This window comes from Bos mutus, chromosome X (assembly GCF_027580195.1).
Source record: "Bos mutus isolate GX-2022 chromosome X, NWIPB_WYAK_1.1, whole genome shotgun sequence".
Lineage (NCBI taxonomy): Eukaryota > Metazoa > Chordata > Mammalia > Artiodactyla > Bovidae > Bos > Bos mutus.
The window spans coordinates 7,043,363-7,057,938 of record NC_091646.1 but is presented as its reverse complement, the minus strand read 5'-3'; the positions used below and the strand labels follow the sequence as shown (position 1 = coordinate 7,057,938).

Genomic DNA, 14,576 nt, shown 5'->3' with positions numbered 1-14,576 from the left:
TCTTCTCCGAGTATCAAAGTATCAGGGCCTTAATCATAGAAGTTCATACAATATTGAAGATAAGGATTTCAGAAATTAAATGGTTTTTCCCCAGTTCACAAAAAGTTGATCGGTAAATGAGAAATTCAGTCTATTAACTTATAATGGAGTAATTACCTACTAACCAGAGATTTTTTCTTTTATTAACAGCATTAAATTTTCTAGTACAAGGTTTTATTTTGAAACAATTTAGAACTTACAAGAAGTGGCAAAAATAATAGAGAATTCCATGTACCCTTCACACAGCTTTCCCCAATGATAACAGCTTACATAACGATAGTTTGTTGTCAAAACCAGGAAATCCACATTAACACACTATTAACTCAAGTACAGACATTATTCAGAATTCACCAGTTCTTTATACAGTGTGTGCGTGTCTGTGCAGTTCTATAAAATTTTACCACGTGTAGATTTAAGTTAACATCACTGCACTCAGGATACACAACTGTTCAATCACTACAAAGAAACTCTCTCCCATTACTCCTTAAGTTACTCCATACCCTTTTCCCTAACCCTAAGCCTTGGAAACCACTAATCTGTTCTCCATCACTATAATTTTATCATTTTGAGAATTTATATAGTGGAGTCATAGTGTGTGACTTTCTGAGATTGGTTTTATCCTCTAAGCATAATACCCTTGAGGTCCATCCAAGTTGTTGTGTGTATCAATAGCTCCTTTTCATTCCTGAGTAGTATTCTATGGTATAAATGTACCATAGTTTGTTTACCATTTACCAGTTTATGGACATTTGGGTTAATTCCTGGTTTTGCTATTAAATGTAAATTTTCCATAAACATTTATGTATATGTTTTTGTGTAAACCAAGTTCTCATTTCTCTGGGATAAATGGTTAGGAGTAAGATCGCTGGGTCATAGGGTAAGTGTGTGTTTAACTTTATAAGAAAGTGCCAAAATGTTTTCTGGAGTAACCAGTATAAGACCTTAAAAATTATGTAAGTAATATATGTTCAGTTTTAAAAAAATTAATGTAAGATAACTATGTATAAAGTGAAAAGTTAAATTATAAGCCCTGGAATCCTATACCACCTATTTCCTGAGAGGTAACTATTGTTAGGTTTCCTGTATGTTCTTTGAGAATGTTTTATGCCTATACAAGCACATACATTTATTTGCAAATACACATTCACAAATGGGACCACACTATAAAAGCTATTTGCAACCTTTTTTTTTCATTTAACCTATCCTAGGCATATTTGTGTATCAGTAGATAAATACATACTTAATTGCTTTAAAGGTGGGCATAGAACCTCATTGTATGGATGTATGATAATTTACTCAATCAGTTCCCTAATGACACCATTTCTATCATGGTCAGTTTCTCTTTATTACAAAACTATAATAAAAACCTACGTTTATCTATGTGTAACTTGCATGAGCATATCTGTATGATAGATTCTTAGGAATGGAAATGCTAGGTCAATTTTACATGAGATTTTTTTTTAACCATTTACACTCACACCAATGGTATATGAGAATTCTTAGTTCTTCATCAACACTGAGTATTATCAGAATTTAAAATCTATGCCAACCTTGTACAAGTGGTATTGAATTTGTATGTCTTTAGTGGTAAATGAAGTTGAGCGCTGTATTATCTGTTTTATATATTTATTAGCCATTTCTGCATTTATTGTCCAGTAAGTTGACTGTTCAGTTTTCTACTGGAATATGTTTATCTTGATTTGTGAGAGTTCTTTGTATATTAAGGAAATTAGCCTTTTTCATTCATGTAGCGAATATTTCTTCACAACTTATAGTTTGTCTTTTGCCTTTGTTTATGGTATATTAATACATAATTTAAAATTCCTGTGAACACAAGCTTATTCATCTTTAAACTTTTGGGTTTTAGGTCACATATATGTATGCTGTGTAAAGTAGGAGACTATCTGGAAAACCTAATTATAATCAGAAGCTTGCTCCATTTACATGGAGTCAGAACAAAAGAATTATGGTATGCTTTATTCACACCTGTGATAAAATGGGAGGATCATCTCTGCTACACAGTGGGGTATGCATCACTAGAGACCAAAATATTTTTGCATCACAGTGTTTTGCTCCTCACATAGTATCAAATATTCTATTAAATTTTACTTTTTCAGTATTTATCAGGCACCAAATGCTTCTGCCATTACAATATTATCTCATGAAGGACATGCTACAAATAATGAAGATTAAAAGCCTATTTTACATCAGTTACATATTTCATATGATGACAGTTTCTCACTTTGTCTTCAAATTCTAAGGGTGTACTCTCTTTCAGTACCCTAGGAAATAAATTCCACTTCTCAGGACAGGACTGGGGCCTGCAGCACTGTGATTTGCATATATTGAAGATTTAATAAATATATTTTCTGAACAAACTCTAGAAAAAAGAGGGGCTATGGTGAAACATTCTTGGATATTGGTGTATATCTGCTATAAAATTTATTTCTGATGTTACACCAGTTAGTTATTAATCTTCCTCAGTGGTATTTTTTTTTTTACAAAATGAAAGTAAGTTTACTAAACAGAGGAACTTTTCAATTTTGTTCAAAGTATAAAATTGTTTAAAGAAGTCTCAGTTGCTACATAGACAATCAGCTGAGGATGTAAATTTATAAAATAAATGAAAAACTATTTGTACCGTGTACTATAAATGTGATGTGTGGAGCAGAAAATCAGTAATTTACAGCTAATACTAAAACAGGAAATCATTTAATATCAATTGATACTAAATTGGCACAAGTGAACTAAATTAATGTAAAATGATTTGGTACAGAGCCCATTTTTTTCTATTACTTTAAGTGTAATTTTGCATTAACTTATATAACTGTAAATTTTCCACTACTCCCCTATTTAATGTTCTAGCTGCATCCTTCTTTAACTTGAATCTATTAAAAACTGTATAACATTCCACCAAAGATGGTCTATAAAAGAAATGGAAATTTATTTTGAATAGTATTCCACTCCACAAAGTTCTAGAGGTAAGAAAAAATGTTTCAGGTTTTAGATGTTTAACTTTTATTGTCCAGTTGATTAAATATACCATAACTCTTTTTTGACGTTGCACGGAAAAAAAAACCCAACAAAACCCAATGACCACACAGGATAGGAGAGAAACTAAGACAGGCGTGACAGGGATGTAATTGAAGGACTGAAGATAACCATTATTTCGCATTAGGAAAGGCTTTAGAAGCTCTCTCCGGTGAATTCCTCACCATTTACACGGGGCTTGCATTATTTCTCCTTTGGAAAATGTGTCTTGTTATTAAATACATTTTTTCCTTCTGATTGAAATCTAATTTAATATTACAGGAATAGCTTAAAGAAACATAAAAAAAAGAAAGAAAGAAAGAAACAGAAACAAAGAGCTCTTCTTAACACTATTGTGTGAATCTGTAACAGCCAGAGAAACATTGTAAGAGGTCACTTCTCCCCGTCCTGGGAGAAGCGGCGCTACCAAGGGGACAGGCCCTCCCGGCGTTGACTCCGCCCCCACCCCCGACCCGGAGAGCTCGTGGCGGTCCAAGGTCCGGGACGCAGGATGCGAAACAAAAAGCAAACAGCCAGGGTGATAGAGACTTAGAGTTAACTGGGTCGGAGGAGCGATAAGGGGATCTTTTCGCATTTCAAACATCTTGAGGGAAGGGCGAGGAAGAATGATAAGAAGGATCCAAAAATTCTTAACTAAGTGGCGAGGCCGCCTCCGCCCACGCTTCCAGGAAGACGGTGGATAAGCGGGAGAGGCGGGGAAGACCAGGGAGGGCTCCCCGACTCCTTCTGCCCGAATTTCGATTTCCCTCCCCTCCGCCCAGAGAGTGCAGAAGAAATTGGTGGAGCGCGGGGCCTAACCTAGTAGCCCAGTTCCCTAAGTCTCTCAGACCCTGGAGAGAGACCTAGCACGTTTTCTGCGAGACGGTACTAGTGGTCTAAAGAAAAATAATAGTTTTTTTCCCCTCCAGTGCTAGGTCTTCCCGGTGGAGAATCAGCTCGTTTTCTCTCCACATCCAAAGCCCAAAGCGAGCAAAACAAAACAAAACAAAAACTCAAAAAACAACCCCCCTTAAATCACTTAGGATCAGGTGCCCGAGTTGCACGAGTTTACTTCTTTCGGTGGGAAGGAGTAGGGGGCGCGGGGAAGCGAGGGGCCGGGATCTAAGGCCAAAGGCTCCCTCGCTGGGCCGTGTCACAGCAGGGGACCTCGAAGGGTGATGCCCGACTGGGCTGCCACCTCGGGCGGCACGGCGTGGGTAGGAGTGGGCCGGGGCACCAGTTCCCAGCGAGCCCAGTTTCCGATTTCCCACAGCGCGGGGCTCCTCCGGACATCCCTACCGCCCTCCCCTCGACCCCCCCAATAAAGAAAGAGGAAACGCGGCGCGACCAGCTGCGCGGCGGAAGCGCCGCTCAACGAATGAGTAAGTCAGGCGCGGGCACGGCACCTTGTTTACCCCACTCGGCGGCGCGCCCCTACGGGCGCCTCGTTGAAAGGCGGCGTCGGAGACGCTGAACCCGGGAGGCAGTCGACCCCGATTGGCTGGTGATTGGGAGGAGGACGCTGGGTGGGAGGGCAGGGGGCCAGGCGTTGCAGTGGCGACTCTTTGCCGCTAGATGACGCTCCCTCCCAACGGGAGCCGGGCGCGGGTTCGCGGCCGACAGATGGCGCCTGCGCGTTCCATTCGCCTCCAAGTCGCCGAAGAGCGAACACCCCAAACAATCCCGAAGCGCCACCAAAAAAAAAAAAAAAAAAGAGAGAGAAAAAAAAAAAACCCGCCGGATCCGACCGCCACTTTCAAAACCCCCCACCGCTCTAGAACCGCGGGAGCTTCCGTCCCTGAGTAGAATTCAAGGGTGTAAAAGAAGAGGAAGGGAAAAATATCTTGTACCAGCCCAGGGGTGAAGAAGCCCCCGGCCTGAGAAAGCAGGAAGGAGGAGTGGGGGAGGCGAACAGTCTCGTTGCTGCCTCTGTGTACGCTGAGGGGGGAGGTAAGTTATAAAATGGCGGAGGCGAAGCTTCTAGAAGTTTGGAGGGGCACCCGGAGGGCGCGGGGCCCACCGTGAGCCGCGTGTGGTTGAAATAGGGCGCGAGAGAGGAGTTGGGAGGGAAAGACACTGGGCACTCTTGCCGTTTAATTTCTTCTCTTATTCCTTTACCCCCAGCGGGGCCCGCTGTAGAGCGGGCGGCCAAGTGAAGCCGGAGAGAAGCGTCCTCGTCCCCGCGTAACCCCCGGCCCTTCTTTCTCCCCTCTTTCCCCAAGTCGCTCCCTCAACACTACCAAGGAACTTCCAACCCCCTCCCCTTTCTCCCTACCTCCTACTCCTAGAGTGGCTTTCTACCGCAGGACTCTTCTTTTCGACTACCCTCGCTGAAGGCTTTCTCTTCCTTCCCTCGCCCCGCTCTCCCTCGGGGCCTCTACGGAGACCCCCCCCCCCAATGGGTGGCCCAAAATGGAGAACGCGGAGCAGCGCAAGATGGAGGCTCTGCTTCTCGGTGTAGCGTTAGATTTAGGTGCCTTTTCTCCGGCAGGCTCCTAAGCCTGGGAGAGCCCGAACTGGAGGTGGGGTGGGGTGCGAGCCGTAGTGGGGGAGGCAGGCCGGGCGGCCGCGGTCAGGATGGGGGAAGAGCGCGGCATCGCGGCGAGGGGAAGGAAGAGAGCAAAATGGTGGTGCTGGGAACCTAGGGGGGAGGGGAGGCGAGGAGGCTCGCTTGTGTATATTTGGGCCTCGGACCGAGGGAGGCGAGGGAAAATCTACTCTGATCACACCCTTCCCTCGTGCCCCCTCCCTTCTCCCTTCCCCTCCTTCCTTTCCTCCCTCCCTCCCCTCCCTCCCTCTCTTCCTCCCTTCCTAGAGAGGGAACAACATTCATGTGACGGGCCCCTCTGCTTCTCCCCCGCCCCGTCATCTCCAGCGCGTGGTGGGGGAACTGCCGGGGAAAGCGATTGGCATCGATCTCTCCATCCCTTCCGAGGCCCGACTTCGGTCAGTTTTCTTCGGGCAACAATTTTCTAAATAGGTTGGGGTCTGGCGGTGTTGGCCCCCGCGTGCAGACCTTGCCCCGAAGGGGGCCCTGCCTGCCTGGCATGGGAGGAGGGGGGAAGGGCGGGAGTGGAAGGCTGTTTGTTGGGGGGTTTTGGCGCCACTTTTGTTTTAGTTTTAGTGCTGCTTTTCGTTCCCACCCCCACCCGCACTGTCTTTCTCAAGGCACGAACTGAACTGATCCTTGCCCCAGGTAGGCAGCTTCTGCTTTTTCCCTCCACACTTTTATTCTTGCTTGGGGTTGACTTTCTTTTTTCTTCTCTCGCGTACCCGGCGATCAGTGGACGGCGATTTTAGGACGGAAAGGGTCGGATGGGCCATGGGAGAGAGAAGGTGTGGGAAACAGCATCAAGTAGTTCCGTAAAACTTTGAGCCCCGTTCCCATTTTCTTCTGGCCTACATTCGAAACGTATTGTTGATTTCTGCCCCCTTTTTTCCCCCGTCGCGAGAATGTCTTGTTTTCCCTTTAGTTTTTTTTTTTTTTTTTAATAAACCGCTGTACTTTCGACATTTAGTTTCCGCTCCTCCTTGGTGTATATGTCATTTTATTTTTAATCCTGAACTGTAATGGGTTTTATCGTATGATTTTCCATGCTGCAGTGTCCAGCTTTAATTTTTAGAATTGCATTAGTAGTTTCATCTGGTTTGTGAGACTTTCTCCGCCGTGGCCTAGAAATGTTTTATATGTTGTTGCCTACCGCCCCCCGCTTCCCTCTCCCTCCTCCTTTCTCTTGGATGTAGTTTTTTAATTGAGGGTCATGGTATTTGATTAAATGGTTATTTACAGTTTACGTGATGTATCTATTAAAAACTTTTGATCTGTAGGGTTAGATTTAAGTAAACGAAAAGCTCGTGCTGGTTTGAGATGGTTCCTTAAAATGCGCGGGCCGTCCCCACCCCCGTAAAGCCTCATCTTCCCCTCGCACGGGAGTGTAAATTCCATACCCCTTTTCTCCCACGGACCGCCGTATTTCACGGCAGCCACACCCTGTATTTGTCTCTGTGGATTGGACTCATTATCAGCTTAATTTAGTGACTCTTAAACCACCATGATGGGACTTGCTTAAGCACGAAGCTTCTTTTCCTGTTTAGTCCTAGTGGTTAGTGTCGAAAGAGGAATAATCGAGGTTTCTTGATGAAACCTGGTGCGGTCCAACCTCTGCCTTTTTTCTGTTGTCTTTTTTCCTACTCCGGGCTGTTGGCGGTGTCAGCACCGCTGCTGGGGGCGGGGGTGGAGGGGAGAAAGAGTCGGGTTACCGAAGTGCGTCATTCCTGGCTCTAGCAGGGCCTGCTCGGGAGCTGCTGGTGTTTGTTACTGTCCTCGCAGCACTTTCCTGCCAACCTTCTCTCTCTGCGTATTGGTTGGGAGCAAAAGCAGGAGGCGGTCTCCTAATTCTATCCGGAGCCTAGCGCGTTGCATTTAAGGGTATATGTGAACTTATTTTAAAAAAATGGGCCCTGTAAAGTGCATACATGTCTCTTTAATGAGATACAATTCAGATAGTTTAGATTTGCTTTTATATATTTTCCAACGAAAGGTGGGGTTAATTTTGAGCATTTTAAACCTCTTACGTTAAAATGCCTGTTTTTTTTTTCCTACGCTGATATCAATCTATAATTAGGAATCAGAAGGGCCAGTTAAGGCATAACTGTTCAGCGGTTTTTCGAGTGATTGAATTGTAGTTTTATGACACATTATGTTACATAGTGTGCTTTTTCTCGTTTTGAGCTAAGGTGCTACGTGAATGCAAGCTGATTGTTCATGTTTAACTTCATTCTCATCACATATTCCTATTTACTCTTTTAGATGTAATTTTAAATGTTTCCTTTGGATCTTACTGACTTCATTAGATTCTTAAAGATGGTTCTTTCCCTTTTTAAAAAAAATCGTCTAACCTAACTAACAAGGAGTTGTATGGGGTAGCTGTACAGTTACATTGTTAAATTCTGACTTCTTGCTAGTTTTTGATACTTTTATTATCTTTCGATTTTTCTCTGTACTTAGTACAATATCTTCCTCAGTTCTTTTCTGAAGATAATTGGGGGAGAGGTGGGAGGTAGAGATGAAACAAAAGTGGCCTTGAGTTGGTGGTTGTAGCTGGGTGATGAGTACGGGAGAGCTCATTGTACTATTCTCCCTACTTTTGCGTGTACTTGAACATTTCCATAATTAGAAAATTTTGAAGAAAAAATCCAAATTATCTTGCAATTTTGGTGTAATGACTTAAGTTTATATTTACATATTATTTGCATGAGAAACTTGGCCTTGTGTATAAGTAATTACACAATGTCTGACTTACAAACTCAAAAAATATTTAAATTGAACCAGTATAGAATAAACAAGATACTTATAAATTGGTTGAACTTTAAATATTTGTAACTTAGTCTGAATTTGCTCTACTTTTAGTTTCTTTTTTAATCCTTTGAAAATAGGAAAATTCCATGAGCAAATTTTGTAAATTCTGCTTGGTGTCTATTTCATTAAGTTGGAGTTCCAGTGAGTCAGTATGAAAGGGATTTACTATTAATAGGAGGGGCTTTGGCAGTTGGAATAAGTGACAGTGGAAGAGATTCGGGTGCCCTAGGGAGCATTCCTAGTAAGAAGATCGAGGTAGGAGTTGAATTCTGTTTGAGTATTTGGTGTTTAATGAATGGGTAGAGAAGAGGATTGGAAAATAAATGTACTTATTAGTTATTCTTTCCCACTGTGAGATAACTATAGCTATAGCACTTTAAGGTATCAGACTGGCAGTTGGGGGTGGGGTGGGTTTTTAAAAAATTGATCTGAAAATGAATGTTTACATATAAAATGAGTTAAAGCTCCCCTCCCCCCACTTTTCCTGGTGGCTTAGACGGTAAAGAATCTGCCTGCAGTGCAAGACTCGGGTTCGATCCTGAGTTGGGAAGATCCCCTCGAGAAGGGAATGGCTACCCACTCCAGTATTCTTCCCTGGAGTATTCCATGGACAGAGGAACCTGGCGGGCTACAGTCCCTGGGGTTGCAGAGAGTCGGACAGGACTGATACTTTCACTTTTCCCGCCACTTTTAACCATTTGGTGCTATAAATAAAAGTTGATGTGTAAAATATTTTAATGTTTTATTAAGAACATCTGACCACTGCCCATCAACAGTAAAAATGCATTGATATTAAAACCCTCAGTCTCCTTAGTTTATTTGTAATTGCTCCTACAAAAAAATGTAAATTATTTGAAATAGAGTACCTTATTTTCTGCAATTTTGTATTGTTCAGTGGCAGGTTTTTTCACCCTATAAGATGTATTTTTGAATGTTTGTCAAAGCTTTAAAGGGAACCCAAAATAACGGATATTTAGTTTTTCTGTTTGGTGATGTGTGTTCCTTAATCATTATTAAAGCCAAAATTCCACCCTAGGCTGGTGACAGACAGACATTTCATAATTGTTATTATTAGTCTGTTTGTATATTATATATTCATCATTTTAGCCTTAGAAAGATGTTAAGACAGTATATATTTTGAACTCTTATTTGTATGCACATAATTTAAATAGATCATGAGGATTGTGACTTCAGATTTATTTTATTGTGGTGAGGCAAGAGCTAAACTACTAAAGCAACAAATTATGAGTTTGGCAACTTTGTTAACTTTAGTTAGTTTTGTTTTTTTTTTTTTAAAGCCCAAGGACTCAAGATTTTAATGAAATTCAATTATACATTATTTTCTCATTGTTTTCTTTTTCAACCTTAATGAGAATCTGTGAATTAAAATGGGTGGGTTAGGGTGGGAGACAGGCTTAGGCTCAAATTATCCTTTGGGAATATGGGGTTCAGTGTGAAAATATGCCTTGGACAGTTTAGTAATGCTTAATATTCTGTATGTTTAACTGATGCCATCCACAGTCATGCGTGCGAAGGGAGTAAACAGTGAATAGCGTATTTCTGCTTTGGGTTCTTTATAGTAGATGGAGGTCTTCAGTTTTTGATGCTGCAAGTTTTGAGCTTAAAATTTACATTAGATGGACACAGTGCTCTGTCTATTACATGTCACTGGGATAAGGTTCATATCTCTTTAATGTTGTGACCTTTTTGTGTCTCACATAGTAAAAAAAAACTGGTCTTGTGTTAGTACTTTGACATTACTGTTAGATTATTCAAAGACCTGAACACAACAGTTTATTGTGTAGCGGAGCACTATCCTGTAACTATTTTGGGAGTTGGGGAGCATAGCAAAGACAAGGGATAGTCCAGGTTATCTATGGGTGTCAGTATATATTGAAACATTACCAATTATTAGTAAAGAAGAAACTTTAAAGATTCAGATTATTTTAAAAGTTCTTTACATGTAGTTTAGTTTTGTAATTTCTACATTTGGTACATATTTAGGACTTGTAATTTGTGGTTCAGTACTCTTCCTGTATAATAATTTTCTGTATCCTCGGCTATCATGAGTGGTGGTTATTGCATGTTCTCTTTGGCAAAGATATGTGAGAAAGCAAAATTGTCAGCTTGATTTTTTTTTTTTTTCAGTCTCCTGAGTCGCCTGCTTTGCATTTAATTTAGCCAAATTTTATGTTTTGTCAGTATGAGTGGTGTTGCTTGGTAGAGTCTTAATTTTTGTATGTGTTAGTCACTCAGTCGTGTCCGACTCTTTGTGACCCCATGGGCTGTAGCCCATTAGGCGCCTCTGTTCATGGAATTCTCCAGGGAAGAATACTGGAGTGGGTTGCCATGCCCTTCTCCAGGGGATCTTCCCCACCCAAGGATTGAACACAACTCTCCCGCATTGCAGGCAGACTCTTTACCTACTGAGCCACTAGGGAAGCCCTTTTTGTGTATGTACATTTAAAAAAACTACATCTCTTTACCAGCTGTGGTAATCTGCTACCTGAACTGTATTTTTAATGTCTGCTTGCTATAGTTCTATCTTTGGTAATAACCAGAAGAAAATAAGTCTTTACCTATGGTTAGTCTAGTCTGGAGATTACTGAAATTAATTTAAGCCCCACCCTCTCACCTTAAGCCCCACTCTCCCCCTGAAACCAGGGGATGGTGAATAATGTTGATGGTCTGTTCTTTTTTGTAATTTTAATTGGAAAATACAGGACTAGGCTTGATGAGACAAACTAGAGAGGTTTCTATAAACTCTAGATAATCTAATGTACAACTCCAAGAATATAAATGTATATAAATAAAATATATATTCTTAAAATACTGTTGAACATTGTTGGAAGGGGAAAAAAGGAAGTCCTGTTTACACTTTTGCATGGATAACCTGGGATTTGTTGTAATGGGATTTGACCTATAACTTGTTGAATCCTGAGCTCTTCTAAGAAACTCTTCATTTAGTTGCCACTTGAATGACTTAAATGCCAATAACTGTACTATGTGTTTTAACATGTATTGTTTAAAACTTCTCAGCTACCTTGCAAGATAGATGGTTGTCATTTTACAGATGGAGAAATTGAGGCTCTGGGAGAATAAATGACTTGTCACAAAATAAAAATTGACAGTCTGAATTCATACCCAAAGTAGTCTGGCCTCAAAACCTTTGTACTTTTTTGTTGAGCTCAGTAGTTTCTCTTAACTTGGTTAGGTCTTAGGATATCCATCACCAGAAAGCATGTTTCTTTTCAGTGTTATGAAATGAGTTTTTTAAATGTATCATACAGGGTAAATGCAGGTTTTTTATATACAGGATTTGATAAGTTGCTGCCTGATGAAGGATCTACATTGTGTTTTATACTGAAAGGTTAAATAGTTAACTCTGAGCTTTAGATTTGTTTGAGTATGCTCATTACGCAGAAGTTTGTGGGATAATTTTTTTTATTATTATTTTAGATGAGATAATGTGTTGAATTGTATTCTTGATTTTGTGAGGGGTGTCATACTATGGTAGATAGAATAGTTTCACTAATATTTTTTTCTTCTGTCATTTAGTCTCTTTATAGAAAGGAGGCTAAATGTGTCTGAGAATAGTTCCCCAGTCATTCAGCATGTTTATCATGTGCTTTAAAATGAGAATTTTGGTGACTCATAATTTACTGCTCTGATTGGTTATGTAGGGGTATGTTGTTGTTATTTAATGTTATCTTAAAATGTTTTCTTCTAAGTATTAATAACTTCTCTGTTTCTACTTTTTATTCTAGTTTATCTTTCCACTTAATTAACATTTCTTGTTCTTATTTTTTTAAATCAGGTAATAGTTAATAATTGCTGCCCTGAATTGCTTCGTTCAGTAGTGATCAGAATCTTGGTCTCAGTTTTCTTTGCTTTTCCTCTTTCTCGTTCCTGCTTTTCATAAACTATAACTGGAACTTTTTTAATCTGAAGGAATGCTAGATATTGTATATCTGGTCTAAGGTAAATTAGTGGAGTTGTGGTAAAACTGAATATATTAGTGCTTTTCACAGCCATAAGTCAGATTTATATATTTTATGTTAATTATTTTCTTAATGATTGTAGGAAGTATTTTTCCAGGTGATAGTCTTCTCCCCAGACTCAATATTGAGTCTTTTCATCTGTATTTTCCCCTTTGTAGTCCCAAGTACCACTGCTCTTCTACCACAGAATTATGCCCCAAGGCGTCCATTGTGTGTAATGATTTAGTTTCTTCCTTTGCATCTAGAAAGATACTAGCTCTGTACTATTCTTGGGAGAATTCAGGAAATTGTCACTCAAATCATTTTCTGAGTTCTGTGGTTAATAACATTAGGAACCCTTATTGAGAAAGGCTCCTAGAATATTAAGGGACTTGGTTTAGTGCTAAACAAGGTTTTACTTTTCATGGTTACTTTCCTGTCAGTAACCCTAATATAGCCTTTACAACGTAAAATATGATAAAGTATATTTGATAAAATATGAGTGCAGTTGATACTATTGCCATCTCTGTGGGATAAAGTGGTTAGTGTTGATTTTAGGCACTTAGTGCTACTTGGTTTTAAAGAATTGAATGTTGAATGTGGGAAGTTAAATGCGTAGTTTCATTTGTGAAAAGGAATATTGTAGGAGCTCTGTTCATTATATTATTCAAAACCTTTTATAAGAAGTTTTTGACAGTGACTAACATTAACAGTAGCTGACCCTAACTGTACTCTTACTATGTGCCAGACATTGTTACAAATGCTTTATGTATATTAGCTTATTTAGTCTTCATAACCCTCTGAGGTGGGATGCCCATATGATTTATTGTTCAAACCAGCATACTGTTGAGAGTGAAGAGTGAAAGGGGCAATAAATGGATGGCATGCTAGGATAATAGTATAAAGTAGGACTGTCCCAGAGTAACTAGGATGCATGATGACCCTGATTAACACCCCTGCCCTCCCCACCCCCACTTCAGAAGAGGAAACCAAAAAGGTAGGAGGCCAAATAACTCGCCCAATTAATTGAGTGGTCAGAAGAGATTCGGAACCTCTGGGAGATTTCTTTGGGCAGGAATGTGATTGTGGGCATTTAAACTGCTTTATTTTAGAGTTTATTTTTACTCTTTCGAAGGAGTTTTTAATCAGTATGGGGTCCACAGTAAAAGACAGGAGATAGTGTTTTTAAAAACCCAGTAGAATTTCCAGTTGGCTCTTTTCAAATGACGATGAAGACTTAAATGACTATGTGTTAATGTTGAAGAGCAACTTCTCTGAGTGAGGTCCTCCTAAATAAAAGCAGAAAACTCCAAGATAACTACTTTTCACTGTTTACATCTGTTTGTTCTTCTTAAGTTGTTTAGACTCCATTTATGGGTTTCTTAGGAAATGTGAATTGTATGATATTTCACGGGGGTTCTTAGATGGAAAATTTCTTAGAAGATAGCTGAAAGAGATACAGTTTTGTGACTAAGGAGAAGTAGTATTAGAAAAGAAAGAAAAGGGTCTAGTTTAGAGACTTGTTTGAAGTTAAACTGATTCTGTACCATACTTTGAAAATTAAGTCTTGTAGATGAATGTGTCACTTCATAAAATTAATAGTTCTCTTTTATTTTTGATAACTTTTGCAGCTGCTTTGTATTCCCAGTCTGTTTATGTTTGTGGTATATCCCCTCCAAAAATGAATACTGTAGGTGAATTCAAACCTTTGGAGAAATGATTTCAGCATAATGGCAGATTTTACTATTTTGTAAACTAAGGTTTCTTTTCCCTCTTTTTCTTCTTCTAGTGAGAGTGAGTAGTAGACAGCTGATCTTAAGAGGACTGTGCATTTTATTTTCATACTTAGCTGTTATTTTAATATTTCATTGAGGAAGTTGTGTGTTTTCCCCCCTAGCTAGTTCACTTTAGAAAGTTTTGTTGGTGTCAGTATATAAACAACTGAGAGGTTATTAAGTAGGTCTATTCAGTTTTTGCTTCCCTGGTGGTTCAGAGGGTAAAGCGTCTGCCTGCAATGTGGGAGACCCGGGTTCGATCTCTGGGTTGGGAAGATCCCCTGGAGAAGGAAATGGCAACCCACTCCGGTACCCTTGTCTGGAAAATCCCATGGACTGAGGAGCCTGGTAATCTATAGTCCATGGGGTCGCAAAGAGTCGACTGAACGACTT

General features: G+C 40.2%; 1 protein-coding gene across 5 annotated transcripts in view; it reads left to right on the top strand.

The window, feature by feature from the left end:
- The first annotated feature begins 4,800 nt into the window (after window positions 1-4,800).
- STAG2 (STAG2 cohesin complex component) overlaps window positions 4,801-14,576 on the top strand; it is a 132,466-nt gene continuing 122,690 nt past the window's right edge. The window contains exon 1 of one of the 5 annotated variants that reach the window (XM_005889311.3): window positions 4,801-5,019. The gene's annotated coding sequence lies outside the window, so the exon portion shown is untranslated. Of the gene's footprint in view, window positions 5,020-5,569; window positions 5,592-5,878; window positions 6,016-6,165; window positions 6,266-14,576 lie in introns of those variants that run through there. The other 4 variants (XM_070366351.1, XM_070366350.1, XM_070366347.1 and 1 more) reach the window with 4 other exon arrangements.